Source organism: Pleurodeles waltl, unplaced genomic scaffold (genome assembly GCF_031143425.1).
Source record: "Pleurodeles waltl isolate 20211129_DDA unplaced genomic scaffold, aPleWal1.hap1.20221129 scaffold_72, whole genome shotgun sequence".
Lineage (NCBI taxonomy): Eukaryota > Metazoa > Chordata > Amphibia > Caudata > Salamandridae > Pleurodeles > Pleurodeles waltl.
In genome coordinates, this window is record NW_027150393.1 from 2,431,491 (window position 1) to 2,448,185 (window position 16,695).

Consider the following 16,695-nt stretch of genomic DNA (forward strand, 5'->3'; position numbering starts at 1 on the left):
TTTCGCGTGTGAGGCGAACGTGATAACCACTACACTACAGAAACAAGCTTGCTGGTTTGACTGAAGGAGCACAGTTCCCCTCATATGTTTGCACGATTTCCTCTATACTTTATCAGCAGTTGCTCGGAATGCGAGGGGTAAGTGTGAAAATTGCAGCGGTGTCGGCCAGCATGCATACACTCAGACGTCCTGAAAAATCCCATAGCTGCGGGCAGAGACAGACAAATATCTGATGCCTAAATGCCAGGAAGGAGAGCCTGTGAAATCATCACACAGGGCGCACTGAGAGCAAGCAGGAAGGAAGCCAAGGCATTGTAATCCATTTTTCGCCTGAGGCAAAAAATATGTTTTGCGCAACAATGCTTCGAGTAAAATGAGAAATGTTGAGGGGTTGTGTATTTTGAGCAGGATTTGATTGTTTTCCGCTAAAATGGGCTCGTCCGGGATTTGAACCCGGGACCTCTCGCACCCTAAGCGAGAATCATACCCCTAGACCAACGAGCCTGGGCACAGAAATGCAACGGCTCCGACCCTGCTCGGAGGATTGGTGACAGAGAGTGGGAGACTACATCCCAAAGCAAGAAACTGCACATGGTGCTCTCTTTTGCAGTACGACTAGAGTCATTTGCATGGTCTTCATCGAACATGACATAAAAAGCCTCTATCCTTTAGACATTTTGGCCCAGATTTACAAGAAAATGACTAAGCGCGACGCTGTGCCAAATTTGCAAGCCCCACGTGCCGTCATTTTCAAAATGCAGGAAAGCGCCGTATTTAGTAGAATACAGCGCACCCCTGTGCTTCCCCCTGCGCCAGCTCTAAATTAGCTGCTGAGCGCCAACGCAGCCGTTCTTGCACCATGGTACAAGGATGACTGCGTTGAGGGGGAAATTGTTTTTGTGCAGGAAGGGACACCTTCCTGCCCAAAAAAAAAATCTTCAATGGTGATTTGCTCTTACTTCTATGTGTGCTGCAGAATGCATCACACATAGCAAGAGCAAAAACAAGGAGAAATGAAAACATTTCTCCTCAGTGCGCCACTCTAACGACACCCCTGGGATGGCGTTGGATTTTGGCGCTGACGCAGATTTACGCCAACTCCTAAATCTGGAGCAGCATCAAAATGCTATGGTGTTGCTGTGGCACACTCCCAACAACACCCATTGCACGCCCCTTCCAGGGAACGCGCTGCGTGCTAAGGGGCCGTATTTACAAGGTGGTGTTAAGCCACAAAAAGTGGCTGAACGCCATCTTGTAAATACCGCGCAGTGCATAGTGCCACCGGGGCGTCACTAAAAGTGATGCTCCGGTGGCGATAGGGCCTTGTAAGTCTGGCACTTTATTTGCTCAAGGTGTGTGTTCTTGGTGAGGGCAGGAAAGCTATTTTCGCTCTCGTACCTTCCTTCCTTGGCTGGCTTGAATGCTGTAGGCTCAGGCTTCATTGCAAAGGTCAAACAGTGAGCAACTGACTGCCGTAAGCTGGCGCAACTCCTCTTGGTGAGCTGTGACAGATGCCCCAGGAGCGTAGTACCTCACGATGGTGAGGGATAGACACAGTCTCTTTTATCTCAGCTTGCCTGTCAGGTGAGGCAGGAAATGCAAATACTGTGAAAAAGCCCAGCGACTCGAACCAGGGACCTTTCGCATGTGAGGTGCGCATGATAACCACTACACTACACAAGCAGACACACTTGCCGGCTTGCTTCATGTGGCTATGCATTGTACTGGAACCACCACACTATGGAAACAGACACACCTGCTTGCTTTATGTGGCTATGCATTGGACTGGGATGCAAGGATGAGGGCCAATGTTCATGACGCTCAAAGCTGAGCCTTCCGGAACACAATCTCTTCCCTTGGAAGAAAGGAACTGGGATCACTTTCATTCCAAGAGGTGATTTCAGAACTGGACCCGAAATTACCATGGAGAAGCACTGTGCATTTAATGTTCCTACGAGCACTGCTGCTCCAGCACAGAAAAGCAGTTGCAAAGAAATCTCGCATACCTTCATGATGCTGAACCGTCTCGACGCCAGTATAAAGCATGTATTGCATTGCAACATGACATCTTACAAGAGTGAAAAGCAGAAATACTCCTGTTTAAAACACAGACTGAACCTCTAAAGGAAGGGGTTTGCCTGGGATTTGAACCGAGGTCCTCTCACACCCGAAGCGAGAATCATACCCCTATACCAACTAGACTGCCGCTGCATAGTCATTTGAAACATCTTCTGAAGCGTCTTTCAGAAAAGCAGGGCCATTTGGAGGCTCTCTCTCTCTAAGCGTGCCATAGCAATTGATGTTTTCTGTCAAGGATTTTTTGTTTGTCTCTAGCAAGGCAAGAGGTAGTCAAAATGCCCTGTGCCAGTGAGCTGAACTAGGGGACTGATGTGAAAAGCAGACCCTTTCTGGTAGTTGTAACCCGCTGCTAGTCATGGACCCTTGCACCTTAGATTTCCCAACCAGAAGCACTGAAGGGCCTGCTAGCTCTTGAGCCAGAGGAGCATGCCTCTTGGATTCAAGCACACTTGCTCGGTCAGCGCTCGATCAGGCTCGATCAGGCGAGATTTATATTAGTGGCTCATAGGCCTGAAACACTCACCTGGGAGACGCAGGGTGGCTGATTTCCCGGAATGGCCCTTGATGGGGAAATCACCTCCTTTCCCCCGCCTCATTTCAGAATTGTGTGCTAGTCGCAAGACAGTGTTCAGGGGTTCATGGGTACTGCCTACTCCCAGCTGCCTCTCTGTCTTCTTCATGTAAATTGCAAGTCACGAGGAGGCACCATTGCCAATATGCTCCGCCCACCTAACCAAGAAACCTAGTTTGAGCTTGTCTGCCTGTGTTGTTGCAGGGGCAGAGTCTTCTTTGCCCAAAAGGTGGCAGGAGAGCCTCACTTCAAACGATAGAATCAACTGCTTAAGTAGAAACCAGCATGGTAGTTACTGTCATAAAGTGCAGCTCTAACAGAAGGTGTGCCTGAGACGCCCCTTCCAGTAATACACAGAATTTTGATTGAGGGCCCAGCCGATGGGTTGGTGGATTTCTCCTCACATGCCACAGCAGCTTCCAAAGATAGTGGTGTGAGGAGCTGGCTCTGCAAGCAGAGCAAGATTTAAGGGAAGAAAATACACCTGTCAGAAGTGGGATTTGAACCCACGCCTCCATGAAGAGACCAGAAGGCTCAGCTTCACTGAAGATCAAGCTCTCTTGAGTCTGGCGCCTTAGACCACTCGGCCATCCTGACAGCCAAAACAGTGTGCAGGTCGGACTCTTCAGTCTGCACTTGTTGATTTTGCCGCTTGCAATGTTCCTATCAAAGTCACAGCTTTAAAGGCCCCACAATATAACATGGCCAAGAAAAAAAAAAAAAAACAGAACAAGAAACAATGCACATGCACGACCACCGAGGGATGCAGATAACTTTTTAGCGTCCTGCAATAGTAAAGCACGTTTTACACAGGTCACAAGTTTTTAAAGGTCATTTCTGTCTAAGTGTGCATTGAGAGAGACTGAGGTTTTAGGGAGCAAACACAAAAGCTGCTGCTGCCAAGTGTTTCTGCCCGGTCTCAAACCGGGGACTTTTCGCGTGTGAGGCGAACGTGATAACCACTACACTACAGAAACAAGCTTGCTGATTTGACTGAAGGAGCACAGTTCCCCTCATATGTTTGCACGATTTCCTCTATACTTTATCAGCAGTTGCTCGGAATGCGAGGGGTAAGTGTGAAAATTGCAGCGGTGTCGGCCAGCATGCATACACTCAGACGTCCTGAAAAATCCCATAGCTGCGGGCAGAGACAGACAAATATCTGATGCCTAAATGCCAGGAAGGAGAGCCTGTGAAATCATCACACAGGGCGCACTGAGAGCAAGCAGGAAGGAAGCCAAGGCATTGTAATCCATTTTTCGCCTGAGGCAAAAAATATGTTTTGCGCAACAATGCTTCGAGTAAAATGAGAAATGTTGAGGGGTTGTGTATTTTGAGCAGGATTTGATTGTTTTCCGCTAAAATGGGCTCGTCCGGGATTTGAACCCGGGACCTCTCGCACCCTAAGCGAGAATCATACCCCTAGACCAACGAGCCTGGGCACAGAAATGCAACGGCTCCGACCCTGCTCGGAGGATTGGTGACAGAGAGTGGGAGACTACATCCCAAAGCAAGAAACTGCACATGGTGCTCTCTTTTGCAGTACGACTAGAGTCATTTGCATGGTCTTCATCGAACATGACATAAAAAGCCTCTATCCTTTAGACATTTTGGCCCAGATTTACAAGAAAATGACTAAGCGCGACGCTGTGCCAAATTTGCAAGCCCCACGTGCCGTCATTTTCAAAATGCAGGAAAGCGCCGTATTTAGTAGAATACAGCGCACCCCTGTGCTTCCCCCTGCGCCAGCTCTAAATTAGCTGCTGAGCGCCAACGCAGCCGTTCTTGCACCATGGTACAAGGATGACTGCGTTGAGGGGGAAATTGTTTTTGTGCAGGAAGGGACACCTTCCTGCCCAAAAAAAAAATCTTCAATGGTGATTTGCTCTTACTTCTATGTGTGCTGCAGAATGCATCACACATAGCAAGAGCAAAAACAAGGAGAAATGAAAACATTTCTCCTCAGTGCGCCACTCTAACGACACCCCTGGGATGGCGTTGGATTTTGGCGCTGACGCAGATTTACGCCAACTCCTAAATCTGGAGCAGCATCAAAATGCTATGGTGTTGCTGTGGCACACTCCCAACAACACCCATTGCACGCCCCTTCCAGGGAACGCGCTGCGTGCTAAGGGGCCGTATTTACAAGGTGGTGTTAAGCCACAAAAAGTGGCTGAACGCCATCTTGTAAATACCGCGCAGTGCATAGTGCCACCGGGGCGTCACTAAAAGTGATGCTCCGGTGGCGATAGGGCCTTGTAAGTCTGGCACTTTATTTGCTCAAGGTGTGTGTTCTTGGTGAGGGCAGGAAAGCTATTTTCACTCTCGTACCTTCCTTCCTTGGCTGGCTTGAATGCTGTAGGCTCAGGCTTCATTGCAAAGGTCAAACAGTGAGCAACTGACTGCCGTAAGCTGGCGCAACTCCTCTTGGTGAGCTGTGACAGATGCCCCAGGAGCGTAGTACCTCACGATGGTGAGGGATAGACACAGTCTCTTTTATCTCAGCTTGCCTGTCAGGTGAGGCAGGAAATGCAAATACTGTGAAAAAGCCCAGCGACTCGAACCAGGGACCTTTCGCATGTGAGGTGCGCATGATAACCACTACACTACACAAGCAGACACACTTGCCGGCTTGCTTCATGTGGCTATGCATTGTACTGGAACCACCACACTATGGAAACAGACACACCTGCTTGCTTTATGTGGCTATGCATTGGACTGGGATGCAAGGATGAGGGCCAATGTTCATGACGCTCAAAGCTGAGCCTTCCGGAACACAATCTCTTCCCTTGGAAGAAAGGAACTGGGATCACTTTCATTCCAAGAGGTGATTTCAGAACTGGACCCGAAATTACCATGGAGAAGCACTGTGCATTTAATGTTCCTATGAGCACTGCTGCTCCAGCACAGAAAAGCAGTTGCAAAGAAATCTCGCATACCTTCATGATGCTGAACCGTCTCGACGCCAGTATAAAGCATGTATTGCATTGCAACATGACATCTTACAAGAGTGAAAAGCAGAAATACTCCTGTTTAAAACACAGACTGAACCTCTAAAGGTAGGGGTTTGCCTGGGATTTGAACCGAGGTCCTCTCACACCCGAAGCGAGAATCATACCCCTATACCAACTAGACTGCCGCTGCATAGTCATTTGAAACATCTTCTGAAGCGTCTTTCAGAAAAGCAGGGCCATTTGGAGGCTCTCTCTCTCTAAGCGTGCCATAGCAATTGATGTTTTCTGTCAAGGATTTTTTGTTTGTCTCTAGCAAGGCAAGAGGTAGTCAAAATGCCCTGTGCCAGTGAGCTGAACTAGGGGACTGATGTGAAAAGCAGACCCTTTCTGGTAGTTGTAACCCGCTGCTAGTCATGGACCCTTGCACCTTAGATTTCCCAACCAGAAGCACTGAAGGGCCTGCTAGCTCTTGAGCCAGAGGAGCATGCCTCTTGGATTCAAGCACACTTGCTCGGTCAGCGCTCGATCAGGCTCGATCAGGCGAGATTTATATTAGTGGCTCATAGGCCTGAAACACTCACCTGGGAGACGCAGGGTGGCTGATTTCCCGGAATGGCCCTTGATGGGGAAATCACCTCCTTTCCCCCGCCTCATTTCAGAATTGTGTGCTAGTCGCAAGACAGTGTTCAGGGGTTCATGGGTACTGCCTACTCCCAGCTGCCTCTCTGTCTTCTTCATGTAAATTGCAAGTCACGAGGAGGCACCATTGCCAATATGCTCCGCCCACCTAACCAAGAAACCTAGTTTGAGCTTGTCTGCCTGTGTTGTTGCAGGGGCAGAGTCTTCTTTGCCCAAAAGGTGGCAGGAGAGCCTCACTTCAAACGATAGAATCAACTGCTTAAGTAGAAACCAGCATGGTAGTTACTGTCATAAAGTGCAGCTCTAACAGAAGGTGTGCCTGAGACGCCCCTTCCAGTAATACACAGAATTTTGATTGAGGGCCCAGCCGATGGGTTGGTGGATTTCTCCTCACATGCCACAGCAGCTTCCAAAGATAGTGGTGTGAGGAGCTGGCTCTGCAAGCAGAGCAAGATTTAAGGGAAGAAAATACACCTGTCAGAAGTGGGATTTGAACCCACGCCTCCATGAAGAGACCAGAAGGCTCAGCTTCACTGAAGATCAAGCTCTCTTGAGTCTGGCGCCTTAGACCACTCGGCCATCCTGACAGCCAAAACAGTGTGCAGGTCGGACTCTTCAGTCTGCACTTGTTGATTTTGCCGCTTGCAATGTTCCTATCAAAGTCACAGCTTTAAAGGCCCCACAATATAACATGGCCAAGAAAAAAAAAAAAAAACAGAACAAGAAACAATGCACATGCACGACCACCGAGGGATGCAGATAACTTTTTAGCGTCCTGCAATAGTAAAGCACGTTTTACACAGGTCACAAGTTTTTAAAGGTCATTTCTGTCTAAGTGTGCATTGAGAGAGACTGAGGTTTTAGGGAGCAAACACAAAAGCTGCTGCTGCCAAGTGTTTCTGCCCGGTCTCAAACCGGGGACTTTTCGCGTGTGAGGCTAACGTGATAACCACTACACTACAGAAACAAGCTTGCTGATTTGACTGAAGGAGCACAGTTCCCCTCATATGTTTGCACGATTTCCTCTATACTTTATCAGCAGTTGCTCGGAATGCGAGGGGTAAGTGTGAAAATTGCAGCGGTGTCGGCCAGCATGCATACACTCAGACGTCCTGAAAAATCCCATAGCTGCGGGCAGAGACAGACAAATATCTGATGCCTAAATGCCAGGAAGGAGAGCCTGTGAAATCATCACACAGGGCGCACTGAGAGCAAGCAGGAAGGAAGCCAAGGCATTGTAATCCATTTTTCGCCTGAGGCAAAAAATATGTTTTGCGCAACAATGCTTCGAGTAAAATGAGAAATGTTGAGGGGTTGTGTATTTTGAGCAGGATTTGATTGTTTTCCGCTAAAATGGGCTCGTCCGGGATTTGAACCCAGGACCTCTCGCACCCTAAGCGAGAATCATACCCCTAGACCAACGAGCCTGGGCACAGAAATGCAACGGCTCCGACCCTGCTCGGAGGATTGGTGACAGAGAGTGGGAGACTACATCCCAAAGCAAGAAACTGCACATGGTGCTCTCTTTTGCAGTACGACTAGAGTCATTTGCATGGTCTTCATCGAACATGACATAAAAAGCCTCTATCCTTTAGACATTTTGGCCCAGATTTACAAGAAAATGACTAAGCGCGACGCTGTGCCAAATTTGCAAGCCCCACGTGCCGTCATTTTCAAAATGCAGGAAAGCGCCGTATTTAGTAGAATACAGCGCACCCCTGTGCTTCCCCCTGCGCCAGCTCTAAATTAGCTGCTGAGCGCCAACGCAGCCGTTCTTGCACCATGGTACAAGGATGACTGCGTTGAGGGGGAAATTGTTTTTGTGCAGGAAGGGACACCTTCCTGCCCAAAAAAAAAATCTTCAATGGTGATTTGCTCTTACTTCTATGTGTGCTGCAGAATGCATCACACATAGCAAGAGCAAAAACAAGGAGAAATGAAAACATTTCTCCTCAGTGCGCCACTCTAACGACACCCCTGGGATGGCGTTGGATTTTGGCGCTGACGCAGATTTACGCCAACTCCTAAATCTGGAGCAGCATCAAAATGCTATGGTGTTGCTGTGGCACACTCCCAACAACACCCATTGCACGCCCCTTCCAGGGAACGCGCTGCGTGCTAAGGGGCCGTATTTACAAGGTGGTGTTAAGCCACAAAAAGTGGCTGAACGCCATCTTGTAAATACCGCGCAGTGCATAGTGCCACCGGGGCGTCACTAAAAGTGATGCTCCGGTGGCGATAGGGCCTTGTAAGTCTGGCACTTTATTTGCTCAAGGTGTGTGTTCTTGGTGAGGGCAGGAAAGCTATTTTCGCTCTCGTACCTTCCTTCCTTGGCTGGCTTGAATGCTGTAGGCTCAGGCTTCATTGCAAAGGTCAAACAGTGAGCAACTGACTGCCGTAAGCTGGCGCAACTCCTCTTGGTGAGCTGTGACAGATGCCCCAGGAGCGTAGTACCTCACGATGGTGAGGGATAGACACAGTCTCTTTTATCTCAGCTTGCCTGTCAGGTGAGGCAGGAAATGCAAATACTGTGAAAAAGCCCAGCGACTCGAACCAGGGACCTTTCGCATGTGAGGTGCGCATGATAACCACTACACTACACAAGCAGACACACTTGCCGGCTTGCTTCATGTGGCTATGCATTGTACTGGAACCACCACACTATGGAAACAGACACACCTGCTTGCTTTATGTGGCTATGCATTGGACTGGGATGCAAGGATGAGGGCCAATGTTCATGACGCTCAAAGCTGAGCCTTCCGGAACACAATCTCTTCCCTTGGAAGAAAGGAACTGGGATCACTTTCATTCCAAGAGGTGATTTCAGAACTGGACCCGAAATTACCATGGAGAAGCACTGTGCATTTAATGTTCCTACGAGCACTGCTGCTCCAGCACAGAAAAGCAGTTGCAAAGAAATCTCGCATACCTTCATGATGCTGAACCGTCTCGACGCCAGTATAAAGCATGTATTGCATTGCAACATGACATCTTACAAGAGTGAAAAGCAGAAATACTCCTGTTTAAAACACTGACTGAACCTCTAAAGGTAGGGGTTTGTCTGGGATTTGAACCGAGGTCCTCTCACACCCGAAGCGAGAATCATACCCCTATACCAACTAGACTGCCGCTGCATAGTCATTTGAAACATCTTCTGAAGCGTCTTTCAGAAAAGCAGGGCCATTTGGAGGCTCTCTCTCTCTAAGCGTGCCATAGCAATTGATGTTTTCTGTCAAGGATTTTTTGTTTGTCTCTAGCAAGGCAAGAGGTAGTCAAAATGCCCTGTGCCAGTGAGCTGAACTAGGGGACTGATGTGAAAAGCAGACCCTTTCTGGTAGTTGTAACCCGCTGCTAGTCATGGACCCTTGCACCTTAGATTTCCCAACCAGAAGCACTAAAGGGCCTGCTAGCTCTTGAGCCAGAGGAGCATGCCTCTTGGATTCAAGCACACTTGCTCGGTCAGCGCTCGATCAGGCTCGATCAGGCGAGATTTATATTAGTGGCTCATAGGCCTGAAACACTCACCTGGGAGACGCAGGGTGGCTGATTTCCCGGAATGGCCCTTGATGGGGAAATCACCTCCTTTCCCCCGCCTCATTTCAGAATTGTGTGCTAGTCGCAAGACAGTGTTCAGGGGTTCATGGGTACTGCCTACTCCCAGCTGCCTCTCTGTCTTCTTCATGTAAATTGCAAGTCACGAGGAGGCACCATTGCCAATATGCTCCGCCCACCTAACCAAGAAACCTAGTTTGAGCTTGTCTGCCTGTGTTGTTGCAGGGGCAGAGTCTTCTTTGCCCAAAAGGTGGCAGGAGAGCCTCACTTCAAACGATAGAATCAACTGCTTAAGTAGAAACCAGCATGGTAGTTACTGTCATAAAGTGCAGCTCTAACGGAAGGTGTGCCTGAGACGCCCCTTCCAGTAATACACAGAATTTTGATTGAGGGCCCAGCCGATGGGTTGGTGGATTTCTCCTCACATGCCACAGCAGCTTCCAAAGATAGTGGTGTGAGGAGCTGGCTCTGCAAGCAGAGCAAGATTTAAGGGAAGAAAATACACCTGTCAGAAGTGGGATTTGAACCCACGCCTCCATGAAGAGACCAGAAGGCTCAGCTTCACTGAAGATCAAGCTCTCTTGAGTCTGGCGCCTTAGACCACTCGGCCATCCTGACAGCCAAAACAGTGTGCAGGTCGGACTCTTCAGTCTGCACTTGTTGATTTTGCCGCTTGCAATGTTCCTATCAAAGTCACAGCTTTAAAGGCCCCACAATATAACATGGCCAAGAAAAAAAAAAAAAAACAGAACAAGAAACAATGCACATGCACGACCACCGAGGGATGCAGATAACTTTTTAGCGTCCTGCAATAGTAAAGCACGTTTTACACAGGTCACAAGTTTTTAAAGGTCATTTCTGTCTAAGTGTGCATTGAGAGAGACTGAGGTTTTAGGGAGCAAACACAAAAGCTGCTGCTGCCAAGTGTTTCTGCCCGGTCTCAAACCGGGGACTTTTCGCGTGTGAGGCGAACGTGATAACCACTACACTACAGAAACAAGCTTGCTGGTTTGACTGAAGGAGCACAGTTCCCCTCATATGTTTGCACGATTTCCTCTATACTTTATCAGCAGTTGCTCGGAATGCGAGGGGTAAGTGTGAAAATTGCAGCGGTGTCGGCCAGCATGCATACACTCAGACGTCCTGAAAAATCCCATAGCTGCGGGCAGAGACAGACAAATATCTGATGCCTAAATGCCAGGAAGGAGAGCCTGTGAAATCATCACACAGGGCGCACTGAGAGCAAGCAGGAAGGAAGCCAAGGCATTGTAATCCATTTTTCGCCTGAGGCAAAAAATATGTTTTGCGCAACAATGCTTCGAGTAAAATGAGAAATGTTGAGGGGTTGTGTATTTTGAGCAGGATTTGATTGTTTTCCGCTAAAATGGGCTCGTCCGGGATTTGAACCCGGGACCTCTCGCACCCTAAGCGAGAATCATACCCCTAGACCAACGAGCCTGGGCACAGAAATGCAACGGCTCCGACCCTGCTCGGAGGATTGGTGACAGAGAGTGGGAGACTACATCCCAAAGCAAGAAACTGCACATGGTGCTCTCTTTTGCAGTACGACTAGAGTCATTTGCATGGTCTTCATCGAACATGACATAAAAAGCCTCTATCCTTTAGACATTTTGGCCCAGATTTACAAGAAAATGACTAAGCGCGACGCTGTGCCAAATTTGCAAGCCCCACGTGCCGTCATTTTCAAAATGCAGGAAAGCGCCGTATTTAGTAGAATACAGCGCACCCCTGTGCTTCCCCCTGCGCCAGCTCTAAATTAGCTGCTGAGCGCCAACGCAGCCGTTCTTGCACCATGGTACAAGGATGACTGCGTTGAGGGGGAAATTGTTTTTGTGCAGGAAGGGACACCTTCCTGCCCAAAAAAAAAATCTTCAATGGTGATTTGCTCTTACTTCTATGTGTGCTGCAGAATGCATCACACATAGCAAGAGCAAAAACAAGGAGAAATGAAAACATTTCTCCTCAGTGCGCCACTCTAACGACACCCCTGGGATGGCGTTGGATTTTGGCGCTGACGCAGATTTACGCCAACTCCTAAATCTGGAGCAGCATCAAAATGCTATGGTGTTGCTGTGGCACACTCCCAACAACACCCATTGCACGCCCCTTCCAGGGAACGCGCTGCGTGCTAAGGGGCCGTATTTACAAGGTGGTGTTAAGCCACAAAAAGTGGCTGAACGCCATCTTGTAAATACCGCGCAGTGCATAGTGCCACCGGGGCGTCACTAAAAGTGATGCTCCGGTGGCGATAGGGCCTTGTAAGTCTGGCACTTTATTTGCTCAAGGTGTGTGTTCTTGGTGAGGGCAGGAAAGCTATTTTCGCTCTCGTACCTTCCTTCCTTGGCTGGCTTGAATGCTGTAGGCTCAGGCTTCATTGCAAAGGTCAAACAGTGAGCAACTGACTGCCGTAAGCTGGCGCAACTCCTCTTGGTGAGCTGTGACAGATGCCCCAGGAGCGTAGTACCTCACGATGGTGAGGGATAGACACAGTCTCTTTTATCTCAGCTTGCCTGTCAGGTGAGGCAGGAAATGCAAATACTGTGAAAAAGCCCAGCGACTCGAACCAGGGACCTTTCGCATGTGAGGTGCGCATGATAACCACTACACTACACAAGCAGACACACTTGCCGGCTTGCTTCATGTGGCTATGCATTGTACTGGAACCACCACACTATGGAAACAGACACACCTGCTTGCTTTATGTGGCTATGCATTGGACTGGGATGCAAGGATGAGGGCCAATGTTCATGACGCTCAAAGCTGAGCCTTCCGGAACACAATCTCTTCCCTTGGAAGAAAGGAACTGGGATCACTTTCATTCCAAGAGGTGATTTCAGAACTGGACCCGAAATTACCATGGAGAAGCACTGTGCATTTAATGTTCCTACGAGCACTGCTGCTCCAGCACAGAAAAGCAGTTGCAAAGAAATCTCGCATACCTTCATGATGCTGAACCGTCTCGACGCCAGTATAAAGCATGTATTGCATTGCAACATGACATCTTACAAGAGTGAAAAGCAGAAATACTCCTGTTTAAAACACAGACTGAACCTCTAAAGGTAGGGGTTTGTCTGGGATTTGAACCGAGGTCCTCTCACACCCGAAGCGAGAATCATACCCCTATACCAACTAGACTGCCGCTGCATAGTCATTTGAAACATCTTCTGAAGCGTCTTTCAGAAAAGCAGGGCCATTTGGAGGCTCTCTCTCTCTAAGCGTGCCATAGCAATTGATGTTTTCTGTCAAGGATTTTTTGTTTGTCTCTAGCAAGGCAAGAGGTAGTCAAAATGCCCTGTGCCAGTGAGCTGAACTAGGGGACTGATGTGAAAAGCAGACCCTTTCTGGTAGTTGTAACCCGCTGCTAGTCATGGACCCTTGCACCTTAGATTTCCCAACCAGAAGCACTGAAGGGCCTGCTAGCTCTTGAGCCAGAGGAGCATGCCTCTTGGATTCAAGCACACTTGCTCGGTCAGCGCTCGATCAGGCTCGATCAGGCGAGATTTATATTAGTGGCTCATAGGCCTGAAACACTCACCTGGGAGACGCAGGGTGGCTGATTTCCCGGAATGGCCCTTGATGGGGAAATCACCTCCTTTCCCCCGCCTCATTTCAGAATTGTGTGCTAGTCGCAAGACAGTGTTCAGGGGTTCATGGGTACTGCCTACTCCCAGCTGCCTCTCTGTCTTCTTCATGTAAATTGCAAGTCACGAGGAGGCACCATTGCCAATATGCTCCGCCCACCTAACCAAGAAACCTAGTTTGAGCTTGTCTGCCTGTGTTGTTGCAGGGGCAGAGTCTTCTTTGCCCAAAAGGTGGCAGGAGAGCCTCACTTCAAACGATAGAATCAACTGCTTAAGTAGAAACCAGCATGGTAGTTACTGTCATAAAGTGCAGCTCTAACAGAAGGTGTGCCTGAGACGCCCCTTCCAGTAATACACAGAATTTTGATTGAGGGCCCAGCCGATGGGTTGGTGGATTTCTCCTCACATGCCACAGCAGCTTCCAAAGATAGTGGTGTGAGGAGCTGGCTCTGCAAGCAGAGCAAGATTTAAGGGAAGAAAATACACCTGTCAGAAGTGGGATTTGAACCCACGCCTCCATGAAGAGACCAGAAGGCTCAGCTTCACTGAAGATCAAGCTCTCTTGAGTCTGGCGCCTTAGACCACTCGGCCATCCTGACAGCCAAAACAGTGTGCAGGTCGGACTCTTCAGTCTGCACTTGTTGATTTTGCCGCTTGCAATGTTCCTATCAAAGTCACAGCTTTAAAGGCCCCACAATATAACATGGCCAAGAAAAAAAAAAAAAAACAGAACAAGAAACAATGCACATGCACGACCACCGAGGGATGCAGATAACTTTTTAGCGTCCTGCAATAGTAAAGCACGTTTTACACAGGTCACAAGTTTTTAAAGGTCATTTCTGTCTAAGTGTGCATTGAGAGAGACTGAGGTTTTAGGGAGCAAACACAAAAGCTGCTGCTGCCAAGTGTTTCTGCCCGGTCTCAAACCGGGGACTTTTCGCGTGTGAGGCGAACGTGATAACCACTACACTACAGAAACAAGCTTGCTGATTTGACTGAAGGAGCACAGTTCCCCTCATATGTTTGCACGATTTCCTCTATACTTTATCAGCAGTTGCTCGGAATGCGAGGGGTAAGTGTGAAAATTGCAGCAGTGTCGGCCAGCATGCATACACTCAGACGTCCTGAAAAATCCCATAGCTGCGGGCAGAGACAGACAAATATCTGATGCCTAAATGCCAGGAAGGAGAGCCTGTGAAATCATCACACAGGGCGCACTGAGAGCAAGCAGGAAGGAAGCCAAGGCATTGTAATCCATTTTTCGCCTGAGGCAAAAAATATGTTTTGCGCAACAATGCTTCGAGTAAAATGAGAAATGTTGAGGGGTTGTGTATTTTGAGCAGGATTTGATTGTTTTCCGCTAAAATGGGCTCGTCCGGGATTTGAACCCGGGACCTCTCGCACCCTAAGCGAGAATCATACCCCTAGACCAACGAGCCTGGGCACAGAAATGCAACGGCTCCGACCCTGCTCGGAGGATTGGTGACAGAGAGTGGGAGACTACATCCCAAAGCAAGAAACTGCACATGGTGCTCTCTTTTGCAGTACGACTAGAGTCATTTGCATGGTCTTCATCGAACATGACATAAAAAGCCTCTATCCTTTAGACATTTTGGCCCAGATTTACAAGAAAATGACTAAGCGCGACGCTGTGCCAAATTTGCAAGCCCCACGTGCCGTCATTTTCAAAATGCAGGAAAGCGCCGTATTTAGTAGAATACAGCGCACCCCTGTGCTTCCCCCTGCGCCAGCTCTAAATTAGCTGCTGAGCGCCAACGCAGCCGTTCTTGCACCATGGTACAAGGATGACTGCGTTGAGGGGGAAATTGTTTTTGTGCAGGAAGGGACACCTTCCTGCCCAAAAAAAAAATCTTCAATGGTGATTTGCTCTTACTTCTATGTGTGCTGCAGAATGCATCACACATAGCAAGAGCAAAAACAAGGAGAAATGAAAACATTTCTCCTCAGTGCGCCACTCTAACGACACCCCTGGGATGGCGTTGGATTTTGGCGCTGACGCAGATTTACGCCAACTCCTAAATCTGGAGCAGCATCAAAATGCTATGGTGTTGCTGTGGCACACTCCCAACAACACCCATTGCACGCCCCTTCCAGGGAACGCGCTGCGTGCTAAGGGGCCGTATTTACAAGGTGGTGTTAAGCCACAAAAAGTGGCTGAACGCCATCTTGTAAATACCGCGCAGTGCATAGTGCCACCGGGGCGTCACTAAAAGTGATGCTCCGGTGGCGATAGGGCCTTGTAAGTCTGGCACTTTATTTGCTCAAGGTGTGTGTTCTTGGTGAGGGCAGGAAAGCTATTTTCGCTCTCGTACCTTCCTTCCTTGGCTGGCTTGAATGCTGTAGGCTCAGGCTTCATTGCAAAGGTCAAACAGTGAGCAACTGACTGCCGTAAGCTGGCGCAACTCCTCTTGGTGAGCTGTGACAGATGCCCCAGGAGCGTAGTACCTCACGATGGTGAGGGATAGACACAGTCTCTTTTATCTCAGCTTGCCTGTCAGGTGAGGCAGGAAATGCAAATACTGTGAAAAAGCCCAGCGACTCGAACCAGGGACCTTTCGCATGTGAGGTGCGCATGATAACCACTACACTACACAAGCAGACACACTTGCCGGCTTGCTTCATGTGGCTATGCATTGTACTGGAACCACCACACTATGGAAACAGACACACCTGCTTGCTTTATGTGGCTATGCATTGGACTGGGATGCAAGGATGAGGGCCAATGTTCATGACGCTCAAAGCTGAGCCTTCCGGAACACAATCTCTTCCCTTGGAAGAAAGGAACTGGGATCACTTTCATTCCAAGAGGTGATTTCAGAACTGGACCCCGAAATTACCATGGAGAAGCACTGTGCATTTAATGTTCCTACGAGCACTGCTGCTCCAGCACAGAAAAGCAGTTGCAAAGAAATCTCGCATACCTTCATGATGCTGAACCGTCTCGACGCCAGTATAAAGCATGTATTGCATTGCAACATGACATCTTACAAGAGTGAAAAGCAGAAATACTCCTGTTTAAAACACAGACTGAACCTCTAAAGGTAGGGGTTTGTCTGGGATTTGAACCGAGGTCCTCTCACACCCGAAGCGAGAATCATACCCCTATACCAACTAGACTGCCGCTGCATAGTCATTTGAAACATCTTCTGAAGCGTCTTTCAGAAAAGCAGGGCCATTTGGAGGCTCTCTCTCTCTAAGCGTGCCATAGCAATTGATGTTTTCTGTCAAGGATTTTTTGTTTGTCTCTAGCAAGGCAAGAGGTAGTCAAAATGCCCTG

The 16,695-nt window shown here is 48.7% G+C and overlaps 5 non-coding genes across 5 annotated transcripts; all 5 read right to left on the bottom strand.

The window, feature by feature from the left end:
• Positions 1 to 432: 432 nt before the first annotated feature.
• TRNAP-AGG (transfer RNA proline (anticodon AGG)) lies at positions 433 to 504 on the bottom strand. Its single transcript has one exon. It is a non-coding gene; the product is annotated as a tRNA-Pro (tRNA).
• A 3,511-nt stretch (positions 505 to 4,015) lies between these two features.
• Positions 4,016 to 4,087, bottom strand: TRNAP-AGG (transfer RNA proline (anticodon AGG)). Its single transcript has one exon. It is a non-coding gene; the product is annotated as a tRNA-Pro (tRNA).
• A 3,511-nt stretch (positions 4,088 to 7,598) lies between these two features.
• On the bottom strand, positions 7,599 to 7,670 carry TRNAP-AGG (transfer RNA proline (anticodon AGG)). The gene has a single exon. It is a non-coding gene; the product is annotated as a tRNA-Pro (tRNA).
• Positions 7,671 to 11,181: 3,511 nt separating this feature from the next.
• Positions 11,182 to 11,253, bottom strand: TRNAP-AGG (transfer RNA proline (anticodon AGG)). The gene has a single exon. It is a non-coding gene; the product is annotated as a tRNA-Pro (tRNA).
• Positions 11,254 to 14,764: 3,511 nt separating this feature from the next.
• Positions 14,765 to 14,836, bottom strand: TRNAP-AGG (transfer RNA proline (anticodon AGG)). The gene has a single exon. It is a non-coding gene; the product is annotated as a tRNA-Pro (tRNA).
• Between the last annotated feature and the right edge of the window lie 1,859 nt (positions 14,837 to 16,695).